Here is a 14,725-nt window from a genome sequence, read left to right as displayed (position 1 = left end):
ATGAATCTGCCATCACCTGCCCCCACCCCTATACCCCCCCCACCCCGGGTCTAAATGTCAAAGCTTCTAAAGTTTTACTAGTAAATACAATGTTTCATCTAGCATATATGGTTATTGTTTTGGGTTTTGTGCATTTGCTTCACTGCTTAAGAAAATCACTTACTATTTCAAATATTCTAGGAGTCTATCAGAAATAAGTGTGACATTTTGTCAAACATTTTTTCAGGATCTATTGAAATGATTATCATAGTTTTCTTCTTTATTACATGGTGTTTTCATAGTTTAGTTTTATTAGCTGAATTGTCATTAACATGAACAATAAAAACAATAATGGACTTCTGATATATTTGGTATGCTGTTATTTTACATAGTTTTTGAATATCCATTTAGATATTACCTATTTTTTTAATCTCTTAATATTTTTTTTACTCTTCCTTTTTCCTTCCATCTTTCCTTTTAATTTCTTTTTTGTCTGTATCTCTTTCCTTTCTCCCTTTCTTCCTCCTCTCCTTTTAGTGTTATTATTTCCTTAGGTATTATATCTATATATATTATAAATCCAATAATACCATGTTATAACAATTGCTTTGTACAATCACATCATATAAAAAACATTAAGAAAAGGAAGGAAGGAGAGCAAATCCATAATCTTTTATTATATTTTTACTCATATATTTAATATTTACAGTGCTCTTCATATCTTCCTTTAGATTTGATTTTACATCTAATGTTACTTCCTCTTAGTCTGAAGCTGTTTTTTTTTTTTTAGAATTTCTTATAAGGCAAATCTGGTGATAATACATTCTTTCAGCCTTTCTAAAGAAAAGTTGTTGTTTGACTTGCATTTTATGTTTTAAAATTATTTATTCTGAAAGAGAGGGAGAGCATGAGTGGGAGAGGGGCAGAGACAGAGGAGTGAGAGATTCCCAACCAGGGTTCACCCCTAGCACAGAGCCACACAACACAGGGCCCCATCTGACAAACCTTAAGATCATGACCTGAGTCGAAATCAAGAGTTGGGTGCTTAACCGACTGAGCCACCCAGGTGCTCTTAGACTTGCATTTTAAAATGGATATATAGCTCTTGGCATCATGGGTTTTGTTTTTGTTTTTAAGTGCCTTGAATTACCAAGCCATTGCTTCTGGCCATCAGTTTTTGAGAGGAGTAAGCCTTTATTCTTAATGTTGTTATCCTGTTCATTGTGAATCATTTTTCTCTTGTTTTCAAAATTTCTTTTTGGCCTTTGTTTCTCAACAGTTCGACTATGTGTTCCAGAGTGAATCTGTTTGTCTTTATTGAGCTTGGATTNGTTGTCTTTTTAAAAAAACATATTTGGGATGCTTTCAGCTATTATTTCTTCAAATATTTCTTTCTACATTTTTCACTGTCTCCTTTTCTTTTGTAACTCTTATCACTCATGTGTTGTTAGAACTGATATCATTCCCCAGGTTTATAAGACTCTGCTTACTTTTATTCAATTCCCCCACTCCCTGTTCGTCAGATTGAATAATTTCTATTGCTCTATTTTCTTTTTTTAAAAATTTTTTTAATGTTTATTTATTTTTGAGACAGAGAGAGAGACAGAGCATGAGTGGGAGGGGGCAGAGAGAGAGGGAGATACAGAATCTGAAGCAGGCTCCAGGCTCTGAGCTGTCAGCATGGGGCTCGAACCCATAAACCATGAGGTCAAGACCTGAGCCGAAGTTGGTTGCTCAACCGACAGAGCCACCCGGGCACCCCTATTGCTCTATTTTCAAGTTAATTAATTATTTCTTGCCTTCTCATACCTGCTATTGAGCTCTTCAAGTGAATTTTGCATTTTATTTATTGCACTTTTCAACTCCACAATTTTTGTTTGATCCTTTTTAAAAATAAGTTTTAGTCTTTTTTGAAACTATCCACTCACTACCACATTGTTGCCATGCTATCTTTTCTTTAAGCATAGCTCTTATTGTTTCATTCCACTTATAATAATTGCTCTGAAGTCTTTCTTAATTTAACATCTGGGGACATTCAGAAAGTTTCTGTGACTGTCTTTCTTCTTCTGTGTTTGGGTCATACTTTCTTGTTTCTTTGCATGTGTACTGATTTTTTATTTGGATACTGGATATTTGTGAAAACATATTAACGCTCCTACATTTGGCTCTCACCTCCCCCCACCCTGGGCTGTTGTTTATTTGTTTGTTTATAAACTTGCCTGTGTAAGTGTAGGATGTCTCCCCAGAAATGTAAGGTCGTTGATCTCTGCTCAAATTTTTGGTTGGTTTTATTTTTAAGTCATGGTTCCTTTGTTGGCATGCATTAAAGATCATCCAAAGGTTGGTAGAAATTTGTGCTCAAATAATTTAAACCAGTAGAGCTTCAACCCTTGGATGATGGATTTGTATGTGGGCTGAAGGGTACATTCAAACTTCGGGTCACTTTAAAATCTTCTTATGCTCTGCCGGGCAATTGTGACTCTTCTGAGTGTTCTCTTGGTCCCGTGAACCCTGTGGACCTAAGTGTGGGTGGTGCTTGTCCACACTGGTCACTTCTGCACATGCCCGTAGCCCTTGGTGCTTCCTGGCTGTGTGGCTGTCTCACCTCCAGAAGTGTCTGTTAAATCCCCGGCTAATACATTGGTTCTGACTGTTTTCTTGCTATTGAGCTAACACTTTGACTATCTCATGTCAGCAGCAGCAACAAAGCGGCCCTGGCTGAAGGGCCATGAGGACTGAACCTGATCCAGCTGCAAGTGGGCAGAAAAGGAAGGAGCCACGGCCTAGAAAGCCACACATCTGCACTGTTCTTATCCTAAGTCCACGTTAATAAATGTGTTTGTTTCATGAACAAACACTACTCAGTTATATGTCTTTGGTCAAATTCCAGAATGCTGATAAAATTATTGGCTTTGAACATTTTGTTCTGCTTTATAATTGCTTTTTAGCAAGTAGATTTGTCAACCTCCTTACTCCATCATGTGGGAAGTCAGGTCCTTATTGTAACTTTTTTATGCTCTATGATTATAGGACAATCTAATTTTCCAAGTGAGTACATCCTTTGAGTTCATTCATAAGGGTTTCAAACCCTCAGAGGTCTAAACGCTTCCCTTTCAAAGCCTTTTTTGTTGTGATTCCCTGAACCAGCAAGATGTTTTACTGTCCCCAAAATTGTTTGTGTTTCCACCGTGGGCTTGACCCAGATCTACTTTTTCATGGCCAAGACAGAGTCTTTTTTTTTAAGGAAAATCAAATCTGGCTTACTGATTTACCAGCTTTTGGAAGACTTGAGATGTTGCTCAGAAAATTATCTTAGGGGCGCCTGGGTGGCTTAGTCGGTTAAGCGTCCGACTTTCACTTAGGTCATGATCTCACGGTTCGTGGGTTCGAGCCCCGCATCGGGCTCTGTGCTGACTGCCAGCTCAGAGCCTGGAGCCTGTTTCAGTCTGTGACTCCCTCTCTCTCTGGCCCTCCCCTGCTCACGCTGTCTCTCTATCTCCTAGAAATGAATAAAAACATTAAAAAAAAAAAAAAAGAAGAAAATTATCTTAAATATCTCTCACAAGGTTAGTAAACTCATCATTCTCAGCCAGCAGGCCAGCGCCTCTGGCATAGCTATCCCCATGTTTGTGTGGCCTTCCTTTTAGTGTGCAAACTTACAGTGAATAAACAGAAACTTAGCTGTTGATGACTGCACTTATTGAGCTACCTATAATAGGTTCCCTTGTTACTCGGTTCTATCTTGATACTACCACACAACTTACTATTACTTTTTGTCTCCAGTTCTGCATTCTAACGGCTTTTCACTTCATGAACAAATAATTCCTATGTAAAAGTTTGGGTAGTAATAGCTTCATAAGAGAGCACCTCAGATGATTAAGTAGTAAGTGATGAGAATACAGTTGTCAGGTTCCTGGGTGATGATAAATGTCAGTTACTACCTCACCCTGATGCCTGTTTCAATGATCTGGAGAAGTAACGGGAAGAGAGCAAAAGCTATTCCCCTTTGACTACCTACTGCATACCAGATGCTATGGTTTCTCTGCGTTCATTTACTTGAATTAAGGTAGTTCTCATAATAAAACTAAGACGTGAATACTGTTAATATTCATATTTTTAAAGTTAAGAAAGCAAAGCACAGGGCATGAGTTTGAAATCTTAGTAAAGAGTGGTCTGGCCACTCACTAATCAGTACAACCAGGAGAGCTTTCCTAGTACACACAGAACCAGTATTGCCGAGGCAGAATGTGAAAAAGGGGTGAATCAATGTTGCATTTAGTTGCAAATGGCAGAAATGTCAAATAATAACAGTTTAAATAAGGGATTCAATGTTTTTCACTCAACAAAAAATCAAGAATTAGACTGGCCATGGAGTTCATATGTCTTTCCCATAAGGTGTCTATGCCTTTTTATCTTCTTGCTTTGCTTGTGAGTTTTGTCTTTATCATCACAAGACATATGGGGAATCTTCAGATATGCTGCCAGCATTCCCAAGAGGAAGAAGATAGAATGATGAAGGGCTAAGGGTCAAAGAGATAGGCTTGTGTTTTTTATAAAGCTTGATTCCGTCTTCTGAATGCACTGATTGGTAATATCACCAGGCATTAGATGCCTTCTGATGTGATACAATATGAAGTATCCATATAGAATTAATATTATTTTTATAATATCCTTGTAAAGAATATAAAAGTATTCTTGCCAAGAAATTGAACCAAAATTTAAGCAATGAAAAGTTGGACTAACTTCAATTTATAGTAAATAGAGTAAAAGAAACAGGTTAAATGACAACATGATGAAGCAACCATATATATTCAGAAAATAGGCTGTTCTATGGGACAAATTATCAGGTTTTTTTCCAACAATTCAAAGGCGTGGAGAAAACAATAAAAAAAGAATAGGTATGATTATTCTAGATTAAAAGAAGATTAGGAGACATTACAATCAAATAGAAGAGTAATTGTTGCTTGGATCCTAATTCCAAATGGCTTTTTTGAGAGAAATAGGAAAATGTGAATTGCTATAATTTTCTATGGTGTTAACAAAGCATTGATGATTTTGTGGGTGTGATAATGGCATCATACTTTCTGTAAAAACAATATTTTGAAAGATGTGTATGGAAGTATTTAGTAGGAGTGGAATGATATGGTCAGATGTATGTTTTAAATACTATAACACCAATAATAACAGCAATAAATAGCAAACAAGGCTAAAGTAAGATGGTTGATGAAGGACAGGCAGCACGGGGCCAGTCCACAGAATCTACCCAAGTGCCTTTCAGTGCATGGATTGAAACAGAAAAGGAAAAAAAAAGGTAAAATGAAAATGTGTTAAAAATAAGAAACCACCCCAAAGAGTCTGACTTTTTTCATTCTAGTTTTTGTTTGTTTGCTTGTTTTTGTTTTTGTTTTTAGGGCTGTCTTGTGCTAATCTGCAAATTCCCTGGTATCCCACCTTCGGAGGCTCTTTCTTTCTTTCTCCTGTACCATTCACATTGGCAGTTACTTTTCCTTGATTTCACCAATCACCATTCATGTACATTTGAACATGGCCAGACTTTACTGGTTTGGGGGGACATAGCAGATGTTCATGTAACAGAAATGCAAATAACTTAAAATTAGGTCCAGTCTTTGGCCTCTTCCCTTCTCTGTGTTCTCCCTGACAGTGCCCAGAAAGTTCCCTATACATTACCGTACAGAAGAATGTGGCTTTCTGTTCCAATTGCCAAGTGTCTGACAAATGATGTGCCACCTCTTCTGAGTTTTATCCTTTCTCTTTCCCACACCGGTCTCTGTAAAAAGCAGGGTATAATGAGATTTGCTTTCTCACTGATATAAACTATGCTAGCCCAGCACCTCACCACACTCAAAACCCAAAACTAGCTATAGTAATTTTTGTTTAAATATTGTCTTTTTCTATTTCAAATATATTTACCTAATTGAAATCATATTTTATGTGAGCAGAACACATATTTTATGTGTTACCAAGCCTAGAGGAGAACTGTAAACCCTTCTGCCCCTTGTTTCTTTGTATTAGAGTCACCAAGGGAAGTACAGTACAGTTAAGCACTGGTTGAGACAATGTTTTGCTTACCTAGAGAGCAGACGGAGCAAGATCAGCTTCTGTAGTAGGCATCAGTCCCAAAGGGCCTCTCCTGGTGACAGACGCAGGGATTAGCCTATGCATGTTAATACTGTGTTGTAGAACGAGGGTCCTGTCCCTCGGGGAGAACAGATATAACTGTGGGGGTTCCTGGGTGCCATATGATGCAAACACCTTAAGCAGAGACAAAACACATGCTCACTGAGCTTTTAACAAGGAAAGATACTCCCAAATAAGATGATAATCCAACATAGGCTGTGTGAACTCTTTTTTTTAAGTTTATTTATTTATTTATTTTGAGAGAGAGAGAGAGCATCAGAGGGGCAGAGAGAGAGAGGGAGAGAAAGAGAGAATCCCAAGCAGGTCCGGCACTGTCAGCACAGAGCCAGATGTAGGGCTCGAATTCTCATCCTGTGAGTTCATGACCTGAGCTAAAACCAAGACTCAGACTCTTAACTGACTGATCCACCCAGGCCCCCCTGTGTAAACTCTTTATCTCTTGGTAAGGAAGTGTTTCAGGCCCAAGGCACATATTCATGGGACTGAGTGTAGACGGTAAGACTGCACATGAGATAGCCTTTCCAATACGTTTACACTATTTTTATTTTTAATTTACATTTTTCATGTTCTTAAGTACTATTGGCAATTTTATCATTCTGGTCTTTTGTCGATTTTCAAAAGAAAAAAATGTCTTACGTTTCCTTTGTTATTGTCACCCACCATGGAAGATAGATAAGCTACATTCTTCTCTGTCTTCACAATCACATTATTTAAGAACACTTTGATGTGAAGACTTTTTCCTACTCTGCTTGCCAGAACAAAGCATACTCAGTAACAGTCATGGCTATGATAATAATATTAAAGTGTAGTGCTGAGCAAGCAGTTCTGAGTTTCAGGTTTTCCATCTGTAAAAAGAAAGAAAGAAAGAAAGAAAGGAAGAAAGAAAGGAAGAAAGAAAGAAAGAAAGAAAGAAAGAAAGAAAGAAAGAAAGAAAGAAAACAATTTATGATGGATGCTCACTACTGACCCCTCCAACTTTAAGATTTTTACTAACACTGTACATTGTCTTTCATTTCCCAAAAAGAGAAGAAGCTCAATAGCATAAAGAGATGAACTAACACCCCAAGGACAGTATTTAAAGAGATGGCAAATTTTGATTTCTGTTTTCTTAATACCTTTAACTAAAAAGGTGAAATTCCAACACTTCCAAATTAAGCAAAATTCTGTATGGATGACCAACCCAGCTGCAAGCATTCTGGACTAGCTTGCTGCATAGAAATCTCACACACCGTCAAAACTTTTGTGTCCACACACAGAGTTGGAAATGGAGGGGCACTTTTCCTTTTGGTAGCAGTAATTTTAAAGAGATATCAAGCTAGACCCCAAAGTAAAGGTCTGTTAAGTCGTGGTAATGTCAGTGCTCTTCGATGCCTTTAAAAGTTGGATATCTGCAGACTTCGAATCAATCTGCTTGAACAGCATCGCTTATGAGCTCTAACAAATGCATAGAAATGAAGGACAGGGATCCCATCCACAATGTCTTCACCAGCTCTGAGATGGTGAGTGATGAAACACAGCTGGGCTGGAGATTTGTAAAGAGAGTATGGCGACAGGACTCCCAAAGAGCTTTTGAATTGGAATTGAGGAGGATGAGTTCAAGCAGGGAGGGCAGAAGAAACACTTTAAGGATGAACAGAAGCACAGCTTTGAGCAATACACCCTACAGGCAGATTGCTGGGAAGCCATGAAGAATGGGTCATTCTTTTTGATCAGTGCTTCAGGTTGACTAAGTCTAAATTGTAGACCTATGAATAACAGTGGGCTACATGGATATACTAGAACTGCATGCATTTAGACCCATAATATAGAATACATGGATAAATTAAACAGTGCTGATCTGATGTCTTCTTTTGAACTACCTGTGGAAAAAACTCCTTGGTTAATCAATTGCATGATAAATACTTGAGATTCCTACAACTACATAAATGATCATTATTATTAGAATCACCAATTTTAAACAAACAATAGCAAAGTTACCCATTACAAATTATTCTTTTACACAGAGTATACAGAGTTTCTCAGTGCTTCCCACCAGGAAATTCCCTGTTAACTGATTATTTTTACAATATGGAATCAAATTAAGTAAAATGTTTATCATCTAGATTTCCACTTAATTTAGAATGTATTTCTACAGCATTTGCCTTAATTGGCTATAATTTATTTATCTTAGAAAATATAACCAAGACTTATCATGAGCTTATTATGTACCACACACTTGATGAAGCACTTCATTTCTTATTTAGTATGAAAACCATCTTATTAAATATGTTCTGTATTCACTCTCCCTTTACGCAAGAAAAAACTGAGAGTTATTGAGGACAAATAACTCTTAAATTCACACTGCTAGTGAATGATAACTCTTAGACTAAATCCCACATCTCTCTCTCTCCCAGAATAATTGTCTTCTGGTATCTCTTATAGCATAGGAAAGCATGTTTGACCAATCCCAGGACTCAATAGCTCTTATCAGTTCTTTTCCATTTTATAAATTTGCAATACAAACAGATATTTAAACATCGATCAGTCAATATGAATTTAGTGAGTTTCAACTAAATTTAGCACATCTAATAGACTGTGTAGTTGAATTACCAATATTGATTCTACCCCAGCTGATAGTATAAGCAAGTCACAATAATCCTAATTTTCTTGCCTTACCGGGGAAAGAAAAGGCAAGTGTGTTGGCTACCTTGGGGAAAGATATGAACTTGGGAGCATGAGGCCAATCTACTCACTTGGGAGCAACTAGCCTTAGGGTAAGGCCAGCATCATGAAGGAGAGAAGGAACTTGAACCATTTATTGTATCCACTGTCTCTGAGTCCAGCCTATTTATAAGCCTTTGTAAATTTATGTATTTAACATTCTTAAGCCAGCTTGAGTAGAGTTTCCTGTTATTAGTATATTAAAAGTAGGAGTAGTAGGAACTCAGGGTTGATAGTTATCTTAGGATCAAATTAAAATGAATTTAAAAGCCAGAGAAAAGTATACAACTGGTTCTATTGAGAAAAAAAAAGAGACAATCTCAGTTTTAGAAGTGATAATGGCATAATGCAAGACGTCATCAATAGCACTGGCTTGGAAGTGTTATGCAACATAGATTCCTTGGTGAAGTGTGGTGCCTACTATTAAAGGCAAAAAGTGAATAGAGTTTATATTAGAGAAAGGACAGGAAATGAACCCAGGTGGTGGTAAGAAATACAAGGTTTTTATTCACTATGCCAGGTTAGTAGCTAGATTCGTGGAATTAAAAAAATGAAGAAAATGTCAAAGATGAATTCCCTAGTTGGCATAGTCATAATAAATAACATTTATATAGAGACTTTCTATGTCTATCACGATTCTTGGGGCTCTACATATATTAAATCATTTAATTATCAAGCACCCTTATGTGACAATTATAATTATCTCGCTTTTAGAGAAAACAGAGGGCCTTGCCCTTAGGACTTGAGATTTCACACCAGTGAATCATAAAAGCAATAACCTAATATCATATAAACTTGAAAAACACTTTTCAAGATTATCAAGAACTCAATGGGACACCTGGGTGGCTCAGTCGGTTGAGCATCCAACCTCGGCTCAGGTTGTGATCTCACGGTTCGGGGGTTCAAGCCCCACGTCAGGCTCTGTGCTGACAGCCAGCTCAGAGCCTGGAGTCTGTCTTAGAATTCTGTCTCCCTCTCTCTCTGACCCTCCCCTACTCATGCTGTCTCTGTCTCTGTCTCTCTCTCAAAAATAAATAAAACATTAAAAAAAGAATTCAAGTACCTTACTGAGTTAATATGTCTTTAATTTACACTAGCAATATAAAGGGTGTAAATAAAAAATACCCTTCCCTCTAAAAACACCCTGAATTTGGCCGGGAATTTGCTCTTATGATGAGGGTTATAAAAAAGCATGTTTCAAACAGGGATGGGGTTAACGTACGATTACTCTTGTCAGTTTGTCACACTATTATTTTATTTTTTCTCTCTAACTTGGTAGAAATACTGAACATGAAGCTGAGGGCTCTTTGTGCGGATGCTGAAACATCCCTTGTTCTTGTCACAATTGGCAGTTAACCTATTGTTCTGCAAATGGACTCTCTTTTCTTAAAAAGAGGGCTTTTTTTTTTTTACTAAGTTCCTTTAAATATATAATCCTTCAAAAAAGTGGGCAAGAGTTCAAGTGTGTGGTAAATTATGCTTCTGTGTCTTTTATTCTCGGGTTTACTTGCTGTATATCATAGAAAAACAGAAGTGCCTACAGCTTATGGATTGAGAAAAACACCTTGAGTAGCTCCAGAGAAAAGCATCATTTCTTAACTCGTATCAACTGGAGATCTTTTCTAGTCTTCTTTTGGGACAATTAGTGACATTATTAATCTGTCACCATTTCAAATCTGAATTGCAACTGATTTAATCAGCCTATCAAATGCAAATCTGAGTAACTTGAGGCTTCGAGGCAGTGGGAAGATGAAGGAAAGAAGAAAAAGTATAAGGCATAAAGGGACAGACTATCTGCTCTGTATGCTGACCGTACCACATTGCCTTTTTAAATTTTAGGGCCTGTTTGCCATATTTAGGTATACACAAATAATGTAGATATAAAGTAATGAACTTTATCAAATGAAATGTATACATTACACATTATAATGTATGCATTGCCCAGGAAAAATATATGGTCTTAAGACAAATGTCTCATCCAGACAAAGTGGTTTTAAGAGGCACATTTCAGAGTAGGTTTCCTTAGCCTCAAGTCATTTCAAGAAAATGTAGAGCTATTGAGCTTAAATTTAACCAACTAGCGTGTTTAAATCATTATGAGCTTATTATAAAAATCTGGCAAGTTTACATCATCAGTCAATATTTAATTTGTAAGTATAAGCATGCTAATATTTAGTACGAATTAGTTTCATATTAACTTTTCCTGTTTTTGTGTTTCTGTATTTATTAACCGGAATCTACTATGTGCCAGGAATAGGGATAGAGAGGAAAAGTGGCCCAGACCTCACCCTCGAGTCATTCATTGACAGGCTAGTAATGATTATGTGGAAACCAAACGTTTTACCTCCAAAGTTTTTTTTAAAATAGATTGGCCATTTTTTATTAATATACTATTTTGTGTTACCATATGCCTCTGAGTTTTGAAGTTTTCGCAAAATGGACTTACCTCTTAGAGCCCTCAGGGACAGCACTCCCATTTATAAATTTTCAGTTTCATGTGGAAGCATATGTACTTGCTACTTTAATAAAGTTTCCTGTGATATTATTCACCCCAAATAACATAAATGCAAATAATTTACTTTTACTGCAAAGATATACTTCAGATAATTTAAAAACATATCATACATCACTGAATTACCCCATTTCTTACTTCGGATTATTTTAAAGTAAGTAATTACATAAAATACAGTGAAGGAAATACTAAAATGTTACAGAAGGAATATATTTTACCAAAAAGAGTTATCCTCCTTTCCTCTATGTTCCTTTTTTTTTTTTTTCCAAAATTAAAATGGGAGGATTCCCATGTTACCTGGAATGAAGGTGGAAAGAACTCCAGTCATCATTTTAATCAGACATTAACTGCAAGTTAATATTCGTATGTTTACTTAGAGAGGACAAATAATAAGCCTTACACTCTGTATAGCAAAACTAATACAGAGATTATTTTTATATGAGCATAAGAAGTATACAACAGATAAAGTTTAAATGGCCTGTGAAGTTAGATTGTGAAGAGAGGTTGAAAAGTTTAATATTTGTTTAAAATTTTTAAAGGTAGGTTCAGACAGGATGCAGGACAACTATAATGTCCTCTCTTCATGCTTTTCTGAACTTTGATATCCTTCACTGTGCAGCATCTAACAGAACATATTAGATAAAAAGGGGTGCTATGAATGCGTGTGCTGAGAATGAATAAAAATACGTTTACTGGCGAGGCTATGACTTAGGTCATCTTTCTTTCCCTCCCACCCCCAGTCTCTGTCAATGTAGCTGAAAGCAATTCAATTTGTGTTTTATCTGAAGTGATGCACTACTCTACATCCACTCCGGATGGCGAGGGAGCTGCAGAGGGGGTTACTGAGGCAGAATTAGACTAATCAAGTTTCCGTTTCCATTCTGCCCAGAGGGAAAGACGACACCTGCTTGTGCAGCTTCAAAGTGTTGAAATCCTTTCTGCTTTCATGGGGTTACTGTGCACAGTCTCTGGTGGATTAAATGAGGGGAATGCATTATAGTTTTAAACTTTGATGCCCCATTAAGATGAATATGCACCTAATGAGCTGAAAAATTACCGATGCCGCTTCCGACCACCCTTCCCCCTCACTATCATGGGAAACTAGCTAATCAGGTTGAGAGTCTATCTTCTGTGTTCTGAAACCACTGGCTATGAAATTTGGCCAAAGACCATATTCAAACACATGTTTAGTATATTAACAATATAAGCAATAAGTGCTGCCTCAATTAATAGGGAAGAAAGAACAGTTTGTCTTTTAATACTGAATGCGGTAGTCTCAGGCAATTGGGTTAGAAACAGGATATAAACACAAAACCCAGTGGATATTATTCAAAGGCCAGATGTAGTTAGTTCTGTCAGTGCTTCATAATTCCTGTAACTACCTTCACATCTACAGCTCGGTAAAATATATAGAATATTTGAAAAACAAGCAGTTTTTTGTCACCTTAGTAACTCTTGAGGCTTGTAAAAAAAAAGCTGTAATACAGCAATTTAAGGCTGTCTGAATTTAAAGTATGTCTCTGCTGCTTAGGTGAGGTGATATAAGAATGAAGCAATTTCAGGGGACAACACCAGGAACTGAAGCCAATTATATTTCAGTGTTATTCACGGATATTCCTACCTGCCAAGTGGAGTGCAGCAAGCTAGTACTCACACTGTGATCTATGAGCATGGATATGAAGCTCAATTTTCTCTCGAGGGAAATCTTCTAACAAACAGTTGACAGAGCAAAACACAGTTAGAAAGGAACAAGTGAAAAATCTAATAAATACGATGCAAATATTTTTTTAAACAGGCATTTTATAATGTGCAATTCAAAGCAAAAGTTCAGCTTCTGTGTAAAGAAATCATTGCAGGAAACAATATGTTAACAGTATTCCTGAGCAAAGTTTGCTCCCAAAAAGATGTCTTGTGTTGAGTCAAAGTTGTACTTTTCTTCTTTACTGAATTTTTGCATAGATTAAGAAAAAAATAAATACAATTATATTTAGTTAAGGATTACACTACTAAGTATAATAATGCAGATATTAAAACATACATAATAAATATGGAGATAGTTTTGTGTCCTTAGTCATATGCATAGTTTTGTTCTAGTTTAAGATAATTGATCTGAGACTCAGTGTGTGGAACGTGTAAGTCTTGATATCGGGGTGGTGAGTTCGAGTTCCATGTTGGGTATAGAAATTACTTAAGAAGTAAAACTAGATGGCTCAGTTAGTTAAGCGACCAGCCCTTGATTTTGACCTAGATCATGATCTCAGGGTCGTGAGATCCAGCCTCCCACCTCGATCAAGTTCTGTGCTGGGCGTGGGGCTTATTTTAGATTCTTTCTCTTTCTCTATCAAAGATAAAATTTAAAAATTTAAAAACATTAAAAAAGAAATCGGTTGATCTTAAAGAGATACATTTAAAAATATTTTTTTCTTTAGTGCTTTACTTCTACTAAATGTCAGAGCAAAAAAGTAAGTTATTAATTCAGAGGTAAGAGTTTATGCTTCTTTCCTTTTCTTTTTCTTTTTTTCTTTTTCTCTTCCTCTTTTATTTTCTTTTCTAACAGAAAGAAAGCACGCAGAGGAGAGGGGCAGAGGGAGAGAGAAAATCTGAAGCAGTCTCCATCTTCAGCACAGAACCCGATGAGGGGCCTGATCCTATGATCAGACACTCAAACAAGTGAGCCACCCAGGTGCTCAGAGTTTATGCTCCTTTTAGACAGATAAGAGTCTGCATGTGTATGGAGTTATAAATGCACAAAAATAATGTTATATTCATATTACTTCTCCAAGACTTTTGANCATCACATCAATAAAAGAAAAGATAAAAACCATAGGATCCTGTCAATAGATGCAGAAAAAGCATTTGACAAAATACAGCATCCCTTCTTAATAAAGACCTTCGAGAGAGTTGGGATAGAAGGAACTTACTTAAAATTCATAAAAGCCACTTATGAAAAGCCCTCAGCTAACATCTTCCTCAGTGGGGAAAAACAGAGCTTTCCCCCTGAGATCAGGAACACGACAGGGATGTCTACTCTCACCACTGTTGTTTAACATAGTGCTGGAAGTCCTAGCATCAGCAATGAGACAACAAAAGGAAATCAAAGGCATCAGAATCGGAAAGGAAGAAGTCAAACTTTCACTTTTCGCAGATGACATGATACTCTACATACATAGAAAACCCGACAGACTCCACCAGAATACTACTAGAACTGATCTATGAATTCAGCAAAGTCGCAGGGTACAAAATCCTTGTACAGAAATCGGTTGCATTTTTATACACCAATAATGATGCAACAGAAAGAGAAATCAAGAAGCTGATCTCATTCAGAATTGCACAAAAAACCATAAAATACCTAGGAATAAACCTAAGCAAAGATAT

This window comes from Crocuta crocuta, unplaced genomic scaffold, assembly GCF_008692635.1.
Source record: "Crocuta crocuta isolate KB4526 unplaced genomic scaffold, BGI_CrCroc_1.0 scaffold38, whole genome shotgun sequence".
Lineage (NCBI taxonomy): Eukaryota > Metazoa > Chordata > Mammalia > Carnivora > Hyaenidae > Crocuta > Crocuta crocuta.
The sequence above is the reverse complement of the archived record's forward strand: the minus strand, read 5'-3'. Positions refer to the sequence as shown.